At 38.6% G+C, this 14,517-nt stretch overlaps 1 protein-coding gene across 3 annotated transcripts in view; it reads left to right on the top strand.

The window, feature by feature from the left end:
* The window catches only part of NLGN4X (neuroligin 4 X-linked), a 189,068-nt gene that overhangs the window by 19,451 nt on the left and 155,100 nt on the right, over positions 1 to 14,517 (top strand). For 2 of the 3 annotated variants that reach the window (XM_075094925.1, XM_075094909.1), the window contains exons 2-3: positions 9,900 to 10,061; positions 12,410 to 12,493. The gene's annotated coding sequence lies outside the window, so the exon portion shown is untranslated. The remainder of the gene's footprint in view (positions 1 to 9,899; positions 10,062 to 12,409; positions 12,494 to 14,517) is intronic. The other variant, XM_075094918.1, reaches the window with a different exon arrangement.

Genomic DNA, 14,517 nt, shown 5'->3' with positions numbered 1-14,517 from the left:
TCCAGTGTCAGGGGCTCAGGCTTTTCTTGTGAGTGTTCTGTTCCAGGAATCTGTCATCACTCTTAACCTTTATCTAACATTTACTACATGGCTGATTCAACATGATAAAATTATAATGAATTATTAAAGTATAATTAATGAATTTAACTTTCTGCATTTGACTTAATTCTTAGTAGAAACATTAAATAAAATGCATTTATTACACAAATATCTTTGGAATATGTCAGACTTATCAAAAGGTTTTAGGGCCACCTTCTCACCTGTTACGTATGGTTTGAAGACAGCCTCAAGTCATCAAGTACAAAGAAGGCATACAGAGTTCCCTACTAAATTCTTGCCTCAGTGGTTACTTGTCTAAGATTTGTTTAAGGAACTTGTGATCCAGTTTGCTACAATAAGAACGTATAATTTGATATATGCAAGTATAGATGCAGAGGCATTAGTTTTAAAAGTGAAGATAATATTCAAAAACAGGAGAGGGACAAAGGGAAAATTATTACACCATAGCATATGTTCAGAAGGTTCTTTGTCTTTTTTTTCTCTAGCACATCCAGCAAATTAAGAAGTTGAGGTGAGATCAGAATAATTTGCACTGTAGAGGATGTATAGCGAATGGCAGTAAATAGTTGAATGGTGATATGCTTTGTTATTCATGTTATATTAGTCTGCAAAGTAGTTCAGATGAAAACGACAAAACACTCAGAAGTTGAAAAGTAGCATATTTAAGGTTGCTTAGGAAAAATACAAATTATTCCAGTTTGTGCATCCAGAATGTTATGTTAAAAACCGGGTAATGTACTTTAAAATTATATCCTTTAATAATGTCAAATCTTAAGGGGATCAAATTAAGATTGCTTTGGTAAATTCAATTGCACGTTTGAATTCAAAACTTTGCATAAAAGAATAATATTCTTTCAGCTTTATGACTTTTTCTGTTATTTTTTTGTATGTTTTTCAGAGAGTATTGTAAGTTATAGGAAAAGGAAACCAAAACCCATACAATTTGAAGTACAACATTTAAGACACCTTCTGCAAAACACCTTAAAGTCAAACTTTCAAGACTCAACACGGCCTGTTGCCACTTGACCTACAGGACTTCACATTGTTCAGCTGACAGTAGAGTAGTCTGGTAGTGAAGAGGGATGTTGGGCTGCAGGTGCAAAGCCCCAGTTGTAGAGGGAACCTAGTTTAGTTTTCTGTCCAAAAAAACCCACCTCATCATCTGTACCTGTCTCATTTGCTTCTTGAGATCAGGGAATGGGGTTGGTCGTAGCATTCCTGTCAGATCAGGATCCCTTCTCTTTTAGTCTCCTCATGCACCCCTGGTATAATAGTAATGCTGGTGGCAGCTGCCGTCATTGCTGTTATGTCACATTTGGCTGTAAAAAAGGAAACACATTTTAAAATATTTGATTTTTATATACCATGTTTTTGGTAAACTGCCAAAACTTTCCTGAAAACAGATAGCAAGAGAAGGGAAAACTGATAGTTTCAAGTACAGCCCAGATAAGCCAGAACGGAATTTAATTAGAGGAAAAAATATTTCTAGCAGAAAACTGTTCTCCTCATTGAATTTGAGGGAAAAGAAATGGGAACCTTAGATATAAATTCTCTGGTTTTGCTTTTTGTTACTGAAGTAAATTCTGGCTGTATTCAGACTGCAAGCTGGAGTAGGATTTGGAAGAGGGGCAGACTGGGTTATGGGCAGGTTGAGCCATGATCTGGAACTGCCCTATAATCTCTTTTACTCATCCCTTCTTGTTTTCTCCTACTTACAGTTATTGTATCTGTTGGAAGGAAACCCCACATATGCAAAAAGGAAAGGAACTGTGATTTTACTAGGAGGCCTTGCGATGTAGACAATTGTGGGAATGAGGCCTAGGGTAAGGCAGTAGAGACAGAGCCATTAAACTACAAACTTAGAGGGGCTGTCATAACAGTCATGTGAAACAGAGCCTTGTGGGTTTCAACTGTCTTTGAGTTTGCTCACAAGGCTATGGTTGCCAGGTAGAGACTTAAATGCTTTTCTTGGCACAGAGGCTTAAAGAGGTGTAAGGGTGCCTAGATCCCATTTCATGTCATTGAGTTCTTTGTAGTGCTGGAAGAAGATGAAGCCTTTTCTTTCTCCTTGTTCTGCCTCTGTGACTTTCCACTGGCAGGCAGGTGATTCTGTATCATGATATAAATCAAGTGAGAAAGAGTCAAAATATGTTTCTTCCCATCTCTTTTGAAGACGGAACAACCCCTGGAGATACAGGACTGTAGTAATCCCTGTTCTGCTTGACTTGAATCAGGCTTTTGCTCAGTTTTGCATAAAGATATTCACTTGAGATGTGGGAGATTATAGTTCAAGCTGGTCTTCCATTGCTAATACCAAATGACACTGCTCCATAAGGAGAAATAATGATCTGAGTAATTGATGAAATAATTCCCTGGCATGAATTAGACATAACCAAACACTGAACATCTGCTATAACCTTTGCAACAGGAGTCTGGCTTCTTTGAATCAGGCAAGACTCACTTTTTGATGGCATATTCTGTCTTTCTTGAAAAAGGTACCTATATTTACAGATCACAGAAGCACAGAATGACTGACTGGTTGAGGTTGGAAGGGACCTCTGGAGATCATCTTGTCCAAACCTTCTGCTCAAGGAGGGACACCTACAGCTAGTTGCCCAGGACTATGTTCAGCTTCAATATCTAAAGGATTTGATCAGCGTTTGAATATTTACGAGGAGGGAGACTCTACAACCTCTCAGAGCAACCTGTGCCAGTGCTTGCTCACCCTCACAGTAAAATAGTGGTTCCCGATGTTCAGAGGGAACCTGCTGTGTTTCAGTGTGTGCCCATTGCCTCTGGTCCTGTCACTGGGCATCACTGGAAAGAGCTTGGCCCTATCCTCTTTGCACCCTACCTTCAGGTATTTATAAACATTAATAAGAACCCTCTGAGCCTTTGTCTGCTCAACCAGCCTAGACATCATCAGCTTCTCTGTGAGGTTCTTATGGGGAACATTGTGGAAAGCCTTACTGAAGTCCAGGCAGACAATATCCACTGCTCTCCCCACATCTGCCAAGCCAGTTGTTTCATCAGAGTTTATCAGGTTGATTGAGCATGACTTGCTCTTGGTGAATCCATGCTGACTGTTCCTGATGACTACCTTGTCCTCCATGTGCCTGGAAATGGATTCCAGGATTAGCTGGTTCATCACCTAAAGTTTTGAATTAAGAAAAGATGTCTAGAGAAATCTATTTAATCAATACTTGAATGCTTCTAGCCATAGTGGTTGTTTTTAAAGACTGGTAAGATGATCTTATCAGACTGCTGTTGTACTTTAGGTTTGTTGTTCTCTAGTCCCCTACCCCCTCACAATTATTTTTTGTGATAAGATTGTTCATTCTTCTTCACTGATCATTTTGAGACAAGGAAGGTAGCTGGAGAAACGCATTCCTTGCAGTTTGAATTAGTCAGGTTTAGGCCATAGGTCTCTGCAAGATGTGGTTATGTTTGCCCCTAGCTTGTAATGATCATCTCTACACAGGTAGAACTACTTAGAATAAATAAATAATTAAATACCTTTTGGAAGGAGAAGGGGCAAGTGATAGGGAAGGAGATAAAATGTCAAGGTAAATGAAAGGGAATTACATCTAAATGGTCTGAGGCTGTAGTCCAGTGATGACCACCTCTATATATTTATTGCAGTTTGAGACATTTATTTTCACCTAATGATTTAATGCAAAATGCAGAGCGATGCAACCAGTAACCTCATTGCCCCTTCTTTATATAATGCTTTCTACTACGATGAAAGCCATTCTTATTTTATTTCATTTTTGATTGTTCAATTTTAAGGCAAGTTCTTGTGTTAAAATTTCAGGTAGTCTCGAAGTTTAGCAAGGTTTGTAAAGAGAGTTAACATCAATTATTTATTCATTAGAGATAACAGAAAATATTTTTACAAATACACTAACAACAAAAGGAAAGCCAAGGAGAATCTCCACCCTCTGTTGTATGTGGGGAGGGGTGTGGGGCAGGCAACATTGCCACCAAGGATGAGGAAAAGGCTGAGGTACTTAGTGCCTTCTTTGCCTCAGCCTTTAATAGTCAGACCAGTTATTCCCAGGGTATTCACCCCCCTGAGCTGGAAGACAGGGATGGAGAGCAGAATAAACTCCCCATAATCCAGGAGAAAGCAGTTTATGATCTGCTCTAACAAAAAATGAGGGCTTCTCCAGAGAAGAGACATGGAGACAATAGTAAGATTCACGTCTCTGTGGACTCTGTAATTCTGAGTACTCGCTGGAGATAAGGAATTTAGTACTCAGGATGATCTTGGAGGTTTTAGTTAGTCTGTGTGGAGAAACAGGAAAAGATTCAGTAACAGAGGAATGTCATTCAGTGGTAACTAGCTGTTTCCAATCTTGACTGATTGTGTGAGTTTATTCTGCTGCAGTGTTTGGTGTGGGTTTTTGTTTGTGTGTTTGTTTGCTTTTAATCCACATAGTTTCCATAAAGGTGACTGGGGAAAAAATATCTCATAGGTTTAGGAGATGTGGATTTTGGTGGTTCTGTTACAGGCAGAATGACAGATGGCACAAGAAGGATGTGCTCTGCATTTGTCTCTCATCATCGGTCTGGTTAAAGTTGGGTTTTTTAGCTGTGTGAACAGTCACTTGCAGTTCTAGACTTGGTAACGTTGTGCATGGCATCGCAGGGGCCAGGAGGGTTGGGGTCTCCCCATGGTGGGCCAGGGCAGGGCCTGGCAGCCCGGGCCCGTCCCAGCCCAGCCAGGCGCGGGGCAGCCGGGGGGCGCCGGGGCAGCCCCGGCCCCGCCATCGGGCACCTCCCTGGGGACGGGGACGGGCCGGGGCCGGGCCAGGCCGTGGGCCCGCGGGTGGGCCCGGCTCGGCGGGGCCCGTGGCCGGGCAGGGCGGGGCTGTGGGGAGCTGGAGGCCGGCCCTGCCGCGGCGTCGCTGGGGCAGGGGCTGGCGGTCCCGGGGGGGGCTGATGTGGGGTCCGGGGTCCTGGGCAGGGTGCGGGGGGCCCGGGGTCTGGGCAGGGGCAGGCAGAGCAATGGGGACATTCAGGGATATGATAGGCTGGAAGGTTTTTTTGTGTATATTTGTTTTGGAGATGCAGTATAAGTGGGTCGCATTCTATGATTTGGTTTACTAACATTTTAATTTCATTCTGGGGAACTGGCAAATACTGTGAAGGTGAAAATGAGTAAGAGCTCAGTTTTCAAGACAAGGAAATCTCTGAACTTCTGGTGATGTTGCCATTAGTCAGGGCCCACTGTCTTGTATTCCTGGCAACTTCTCAGTTGTATTGCACTGAACTGGAATAGCCTCCCTGTGCATGTCCTATCCATTGGAAATATGTTTAGACAGTGTAGGAATGGAAATTTATGCAGCTGGATAGGCAAAGACCTAACTGAAGGCAGGTTTTGATGTGCTGATTTCAGTGTGATGGCTGGGATTGCAATTTCTCTCACCTTACACTGCATTTTTATGGGGAGGGTGTGTGAAAAACAGCTCAATGGCTTATATTTTTATTGTGCATTAACGAACAATGGTAGTATTTGACCCATCATTTTTGTAAAGATAAAAACTTTATAACTTGTGGGAGGGTTTCATGTATGAATTTTAATTGAATGAAATTTCAGTCATTCCAGTCTTTCTGGTTATGAACATTTTAAGACAATTTCTTGCTGAATTACCTAGGCTCTTAAAAAATACCATATGGGAGAAAAGCAGATATCTTTATCAGAGCTTGCTTGTGCACAGAGAGGTGTATATGATTTCATCAAGAGTAATTGCTTTACTGGTAATATCTTGGAAGTGACACAGATAGTCAACATTACCTTGAGCATAGCGAGAGCCTTGCTGTAATCGCTGTTTAAGTGCCTTTTGGCACATTTCTTGCTGTTAGTTTCAGAAACACAGAAATAATGTTAAAAGGCCCAAGGAGACTTAACTATATACTTGAAGTGAGGACTGAATAGGTGATTTGAACTTCATGCCACTGGGTGGATTAATCTGTCTTCTCTTCATCTGATTCCCTATCCACAATCTGAAAGCTGTACCTTAACAGGCTTGAAGGTTATTATGTGGAGCTCTTGCTGTTCCAACTGATCTTTAATTTCAGTATGTCTCAGCATGGTCTTGAAGCTCTCTTTGGATTCTGTACCTTTGGCTTTGGGTTTGTCCTTAATCTTTTTTTTTTGTTCTTAACCTTCAGATCGGTCTTTTCCCCTCCCCTTTCTGCTGCCTTTCCCCTTTAGCTGTATCTTGTCCTCCTTTTCCTCCTCCTCCTTAATGTCAGGCTTGGCCTTTCTCTTATTCCTGACTTGAGAATCAACCTTTTCTTTTAACACAGAACTGGCACTCTCTCCCCTTCTCTTTGACCTTAGACTTAGCCTTTTTTATGTCCTTCATTTTTACTATATCTTATTCTACATGCTTTCTTGGCATTGCTACTTTCTGGCCTGGAGTTCCCCTAAGGCGATTTATCGTTCCATTTACCATTCAGAATTTCTTAACACAGCAAATCACTCTCTTCTGCATCATCAGCATTCCTCTTGTGTGTGTTACTGTTTTGGGCTCAGGCTTCATGAGTTTAATTCTTCCTGACTTCTTATAGCAGTTTGCAAATTCTTCAGAAGATTTATTTTGTTTTGTTTTGTTCTGTTTTGATTCAAACTGCATCTAACATATTTGTTTTCAGCCTGCTGGTTGTGTTTTAGTTTGGTGGTGGTTTTTTTTGGTTTTGTTTTTGATTGTTTGTTTGTTTTAATTTGTTTTTTTTTTTCTCTCTCTCAGCATTTTTTTTTTCCTAGAGCTTTTCAGTTTTTTGTCCTGCAGTATTAATACTAGGTTCGTTTGGAACCTCTTTGTACTGATACTGTCATCCTTTCATCCTTTAGATTTCCATTTGTTGCTATTGCAAAAATTTACAAATTTTCTAATGAAATGCACATTATATGCTTTTCAAATATTTACCCTCATTCTTTCTTCTGGTGAGGAGTCTTATCTGCTGTATCACACATTATATCCTTGTTTTGATAGGTAGTTCATGGTGATTCTGATGTAGCCCACATGAGAAATGAACTGGTGTTTTGCCAGTCTTATTAGCAAAGATTAGTAACTAAATACTTTTGAGAGCAAGAAGACTGTTCAAGAAATGTTAGCACTTTTTGGAAAAAATAGGGACCTCTGCAAATTCACGTAACTTCTTCCTAGCTGCCATTATGCCTTACAAACAGCTTCATTCCTCTTTCCCAGTCTGCATCTTGTGGAGAGGGCCTCAGACTTTCTGTTTCAGTATTATCGTTCCTCTGCTGCTGCAGTTTTATATTTGGTAGCAGCCCATTTTCTCTGACGAGCAATCTCTGGTTGGTTGTATTAGGCTGCACTGCCTGCTTTCTCTGTTCATCTCTGGTCTCTGCTAGGGTTTTTCCTGACCTTGTAGGCCTTGCCACAGATTCATACATTCCTATTCTTTCTTTTTCTTGTAGTTTCTCTGTGAAACCACCCACCTGTTCTGTGGGATATTCTAGCTGCTTGTGGCTGAGGATACAGTCCCTAACCTCTGACTTCAGAGGAGTGTCAGTCTCTTTTTTTTCCTGCTTTCTCTGAGTGTGCTGCCACAAGGGGATCCTTATGGGACAGGCAGGAACACAGACCAGCAGCACAGGTAGGTTCATAGGTTTAACTATGACATAGGTTTAACAGAAAGAGATGAGCAGAGAATCATGAGAATCGTGAAACTACTATGTCAGAGGGAGAAAGAAGCAACACAGGTTCCACCATAACTTTCTGATCTGCTTGAAGACAAGGAATACAACTCAGAATATATTCATTCAGGGGGACTGTGTGGGTGAGAGGCTTCCTGTCTTCTGGTGTGGTGCTTTTGATTAAAATTGAAAAATGGGTCCCCAAAATGGGACTTTTTTCTTGTTGGTGAATTTCCTATCTCTAGGTAAAGAGAGAGTTACTGCACATTTGGCACAAGAGAAGTTACATTTCACTGCCTTTGCATTATTTTATACTTACATTTATTTTAAGTAAGGAAAATAAGATACCACCACTCATTTCTTCGATATCTGTAAGTCAGCATTACCTCAGTTGGTATATATGAAGAGTGGGTTGTTTGTTTTCTTACTTAAAGCCCACAGTCTGACTCATGGAGATAAATAAGTCTTCTACCATTCGGCATGCCTTTTTTTTCCCCCACTAAATACAAGGGAAGCCTGAGGTCAGATTTAGATATTTAGCTTTCAAATACCTGAATTAGGGAAAAAGTTTATTTGATTTGCATATCTCTAGCTGCTCTGTGTCCATTTCCTGCTGTGAGATATACCTCTGTCTGGCTTTCCTCTTCTGAAAAACCCCCTCTTCCCAAACTGTCCAGGCAATAAACAGTTAAGCATCATCTGCTTATCTGATATTCTGACTTCTGGGCTATTGATGTTGAGGGAATACCACAGAACTGCCCAGATGCATTTACTTATTGTTTAGTCAGTGATTTTCTATTTATAGTTAAAAAAATGTGAAAAATTATTTGCTATGGAATGTGTCACTGTGTATGAAATTCTTGAATTTAGCAGGGTGGGGGAGTTTGTTATGAAAATGTCCAAAAGAAAGAACTTGATATGAAACTGAATCAATGAGGAAAAGTATGTAACACTGTAAAAGATACAGCTTTAAGTATGTATTTAAAGATGCTGAGACTGAATTTAAAATGGCATTTTCTCAGAGGGACTTCATGAATCTGTCTGCTCAAACTGAAGCTAACTACACTAGTCCAGTCATTGTGATGAATAAAATTGAGCATCAAAGAATAAACAAATATTTTTAGCCTATACGTGGGTACTGCAAGAACTGTCAGAGGTTTTTGGCATAGCTGGAGAGAGTGGGTCATCATGTTCAAAACAAAAACAAAATTTTTATGAGACAGAGATTTTATTTTTCGGGTAAAGACTAAGATAACTATAAATATAATGACAGTACATCAGTCTTAGTTGCTTCTTGTTGTGTCACCTTTTAAATCAGAGGCTGTTGTGATAATTCCGAGCAATGAGCCAATTAAATAAATTTAAACTAAGTAATACTAAAACTAGCGTGATTATAGCATCACCAGATTTAAGTTACCTATGAGTCTGTGGACCGGTGAGAAAACCTGTTTTAGACTTCAGGAAAATATGCTTAGAAGGACTGCCAGATTCCTTTAACATTTTTAGTAAAATCTTATAATTATGAAGAAATCAGTTGTCAACAAATATTAAGATAAAATGACACTTTAAAAAAGAAAAATATGAGTAGAATACATCTATATTTTGTCTTAGAATTTGACTACTACTCTTTTAACATGTGTGCCCATGCTTCCTGATACAAAGGAAGTGCAGTATTTGCAGTTGTTATTTTTGAGACTAATTGTCTATTACAAAGTCTAAACATGATCTGTAACAGACAAGAGAGAACAGTGTGGTTTCCTAGAACATATAAAGCCTAAACTATAATCTAGTCATCTACAATTAAAATCAGTCTGGCAAGGATAATTAAAAGATCTGTAAGACAAACTGAAGGTGAAAAGGATAAATGCATAGGTACAAGATAAACTGGGAAAACCTAGTTCACAAATAGCACTTTCTTCATTCATTTTTATGCTTTAAAGCTGGAGACTATTTTGGTGCCATGGAGAGACAGTAAATGCAATCCCTGTGTTTACCAGTAAAGCCGAGGTGAGTTTTGTTCTCTTCCTGTAGCTCGAATTAAGCTATAAAGGCTGCTGAAATAAAGAAGTGTGGGTTTAAAATAACAGAGAAGGGAAGCTGTGTTAACCTTAGTGGATTTTCACTGTCCAGCCATTCCTTAAATCCTTCCTTATTTCTTATATCCTAGGTTTAATCACCTACTACTGTTGGAGAACAGGAATGGCTGTCAAAGTCTACGTGAGCAGTGAAATCTCCAGTAAAAGTGCCACTGCCATGTGGAGAGATTTAAGACATTACCGTAGCTTGGAATAAAGATTGCCCTAAACTTCAACATCTGATTCCTCAACGGGTGTGTATGAAAATTTGCAGTGTTGCCAGGCTTCCCCTGCAGCAAGTGTCCAGATGGACATTTTCACAGTTTAGCTAGAGTATTTCACACGTTGCTTATTCATAAGGAATTGCTTTGCTTCCATATTCCTGAATTTCTGATTTTCAGACTTATATTCAGATAGCCATCCTCTGGTATTTATTTCCAGTTTATAAAGTTAATCACCTTCTTTACACAGAATTGAGGCCTATGTTTGCAGCTATTACAATGAATTGCACTTATAGGGAGTGGTTTGGCTGTAGTGAGTCAAAAGATTAACGAGAAATAGTTATTCAGTGTGATTAAGATTACAGAATCTGCCAGTAGCAAGTAAGTGTTAAAGCCTGATTTAATTTTGTGCTGGTTTTGGCTGGTTTAGAGTTCATTTTCTTCATAGCAGCCTGTATGGGGCTATGTTTCGCTTTGTGCTTAAAACAGTGTTGATAACACAGGGATGTTTTAGTTATTGCCGAGCAGTGCTTACACAGAGCCAAGGCCTTTTCTGCTTCTTACCCCACCCCACCAGCGAGTGGGCTGGGGGTGCACAAGAAGCTGGGAGGGGACGCAGCTGGGACAGCTGACCCCAACTGACCAAAGGGATATTCCACACCGTATGGCGTCATGCTCAGCATATAAAGCTGGGGGAAGAAGGAGGAAGGGGAGACGTTTGGAGTGATGGCGTTTGTCTCCCCAAGCAACTGTTATGTGTGATGGAGCCCTGCTTTCCTGGAGATGGCTGAGCACCTGCCTGCCCATGGGAAGTGGTGAATGAATTCCTTGGTTTGCTTTGGTTGCGTGCGCAGCTTTTGCTTTACCTATTAAACTGTCTTTATCTCAACCCACAAGTTTTCTCACTTTACTTTTCTGATTCTCTCCCCCATCCCGCTGGAGTGAGTGAGTAAGTGGCTGCGTGGTGCTTAGTTGCTGGCTGGCGTTAAACCACAACACATTTACACCACTGATTTTGGTCAAAAGTGAAGTCTAAAACCTGATGGTTTTTTCTTTAAATGGTATGAGAAAGTTTTCTGAACAACAAGATGGAAACTCAGTGCCGTGATCCTTAGCATCTTTATTGCTAAAAACTAATTTATTTCTTAAAATACAGTATAAATGCATACACACAGTTGGACAGAAAGTGTTTGTATGTGGATGTGTGTGCATAGATACATTGTTTGTGATAGTAGTCCATACTTTATTAGCTCTCTGGAAGTCATGTCTGTTCCTGCTGTTGAGTAACATGCAGGTGGACCCTGAAAGCCGCATAAGTTTGTGGAATATATTTGTCAGCTTATTGCAGAAGTGTTTCTACAGTATTAGTAGGCACTATACTGTGGCCAAATGCATTGAGTGATTTTTCAGAAATTATAAGCTTGCCTGACATATTAGCAAGCTAATAGGAATTCTTGATGGCTCACCCTTGTTCCCATAATATGTTTGAAATGGTATTTTTCACACAAAGCGCTTCTCTGTGTTGATCAGCTAAATGAAAATAAGAATAAATGATATGAAATTCCTTGGTACTTTAAGAGAGATACAGAAAAAAACATACAGGCAATGCATGAATTCCCCTAGCAAAATTGTGCAGCTATAAAGGCCATAAAATCAACTCTTCTGGCCTTTGAGGGAAGAGAAGTATTTCAGCTAACAGTCTTGGAACCTATGCAAATTACCTGAAATAACTTTTTTAATAATATTAAGGTTTGATTTTTAAATTGCAGTGTCTCAAAATAGTCCTGACAGGAGAGACTGTTGTTAAATATTGGTATTTATTTTATCTAAATAGTCTATATAAAATGGATAGACTATTAGTAAATAGTCTATTCATTGAAATATCATTTGAAGTCTAAGCTACAGTTTTGAACTACCCATAGGAAAGAATTTATATTTTCATATATTTGAATATTTGATTTTTTGTATTTTATATTTGAATATGTATAATATATGTTTACAGAAATATTTTGTATAGAAATAATGTAAAATCCAAGGGTTTTGTGGTAATTTTTTCTTCTTCCTTTATTTTGAAGTACTTGCCTTATATTTTTCCCCAAAATGTAAAGTTCTGTGTTATATAGGTTTAAAGACAATTCTATTTTTGTAGCAGTGATCAATCTGCAAAAAAAAATATTGCAAATAATTTTTATGACAGAAGTCAATACATTATGATCAATGTATTTATTCTCTGGGTATCAGTATTATGATTTTTCTTTTTTTAATGCTGGAAATCAACATTATAGGTGATTTAATAACTTTTTTTCCCTCCATTTGTGATTCATAAGCATGCATTTTTTTTCTTCCTTTACTGAAGAGCACTATATATTTCTGCCTAACAGGAAAAACTTCTGCTGTGACTAAAATGACATCATGCTGCCTCCTGTGGGGGAATTCTGAAGCCTTCTGAAAAATACGCCACAGTGGTAAGTACTTGAAGTATGCTCAGAACCATTCTGTTTTCTGTAAAAATATATAAAAGAAATGAAAGCAAATCTCTATTGCTGGTGTTCTTAATGTGTTTGAAGTATATCTTTGCAATATATACATCCAGTTAAAATGCTTGGTTGCCACATGTTCATGCAATGAGACATGGAGTACAATCCACTCTAAACATTAGTGCTGTTTATGTGTTTTTTCACTATAAGCATGAATTTTTATTAGTTTTCAGTTCTGTCAGTATTGACTGATACCAATCAGTTTGTCGTTAAAAGGTGTAGCATTAAACCTGGCTAATGTGTCTCTCTAGTCACTAAGGTTTGGGGTTTCCAGGCCACACTGTACCAAAACTGAGCTGAACGTCTTCTCTGCAAAACAGGGTTGGGTTCCAACATTCTTATGGGGCCATATAAATAAAGGGGCTTGGCTGCTGTTTCATATTGTAACCATAAAGATCTATCTTTTCCTCTCATTTTATTAGCAAAATATGAGATAACATACTTCAGTATATAGTGTATGCACAGACACGCATAGATATATGGATATGCATATATACACACACATAAAAATATTCATATGATATCAATATGAAATATGTGACAAGCGTTTAGTTTAGAAATCTATGCATAGAATAGAACATATTTATAAAACATCTTTGATTAAACTAATTACCATTCTCTCATACTGTGCCTGACATATTGATTAATGAGAGGGAAAGACATATACAAATGACCAGAAAAGTTTCTCTGATGCGTAGTTCTGCCTTATCACTTTATATGCTCCATGAACTTTAAAGCAGATGTGACTTTTTCTGTAATCATTGTGCTAGCTGCAGTACAACGACATTTCAATTTAGTGTTATCATTGGGCCCTAAATTCAAGGAGAATGAACAGTAATATATCTGGTGTGATAATAAAGTTGTGAATAAGCAATAATTCAAAGTATGACAGGTTAGTTATATGATCCGAGGGTACCATTATGTGAAGTGTAAAAATCAGACAAAGAAAATAACAGCTTTGAAAACTCCTGTGATATTTGCATCACTGAACCATGTTTATTCCAATTTGTAGCAATTTAAATATAATTGAATAAAAACCATTTTATGAACAGGAGCCTGTTTAATAGTTAGCATCCATGCTGATCATGATCACAGCTGAACTCTTACTGGTTACTATGATGAATAGTACACATACGCATGAATACTATCCATAGGATTCAATTGCTTACTCTCCTCAGAGAACTCATGACATCTTTTCAGGAAGAAGGCAAGTAACCCATCTAAAGAATATAATGCTGATAAAAAGAATTAAAAGCTGAATTCAAAGTCGAAATAATCACTTAATTTGTTTGGAACTAACAATTTGTGATAGATTTACATTGTCTTGCACTAGAATTAGCCACAGTTATGTTCCAAGAAGGGAGAGAAAGCCTCATCTCAAGGTCTATCAGAGTACACTGAGATAAACCACAGAAGCTGGGGAGAGGAGTCTGAAGGGGAAACTAAGGGATGGTATGATTTTAGTTTTCACTGTTTTGTCATCATTTTGGTTGTTCTTCATAATGCACAGAGGGAAAGCCAGGGAGAAGGAAAAGAAGGAGAAGCAAACAACATTAAAACAGAAAAGTGAGATAAAGCCTATTGATGTCTGTTTTTTAACTCCCACTGCAATTTAGTGGACATCAGAAGCCATCTGTGCCTTTTGAAAATTTCCCTGTTCATGTGAAGTGATAATTGGACTATACATAAAAAAGCCAAGGAGAGTAGAAAATGAAGTTGTAAATCTGCATTAAATTTATTTCAGCTTCTCTGCTTGCTAATTTTCTGAAGCGTATGTAGCCACAAACATATATGTTCAACTGCCAACTCCAAGGTACTAAAAAATACACAACAGAAATATAGCAATATATATTAAGTAATTTGTTATTTTGTCTGGAAGAAGGTTATATTCTTATGAGAAGTTTTCAAAGAGACAAATTGAAATGGACCTGAAGGCTTTCAGGAAAGTGTAC

This window comes from Phalacrocorax aristotelis, chromosome 1 (assembly GCF_949628215.1).
Source record: "Phalacrocorax aristotelis chromosome 1, bGulAri2.1, whole genome shotgun sequence".
NCBI lineage: Eukaryota > Metazoa > Chordata > Aves > Suliformes > Phalacrocoracidae > Phalacrocorax > Phalacrocorax aristotelis.
Note: the sequence above shows the minus strand (reverse complement) of the source record. Positions and strands in the feature narration are given on the sequence as shown.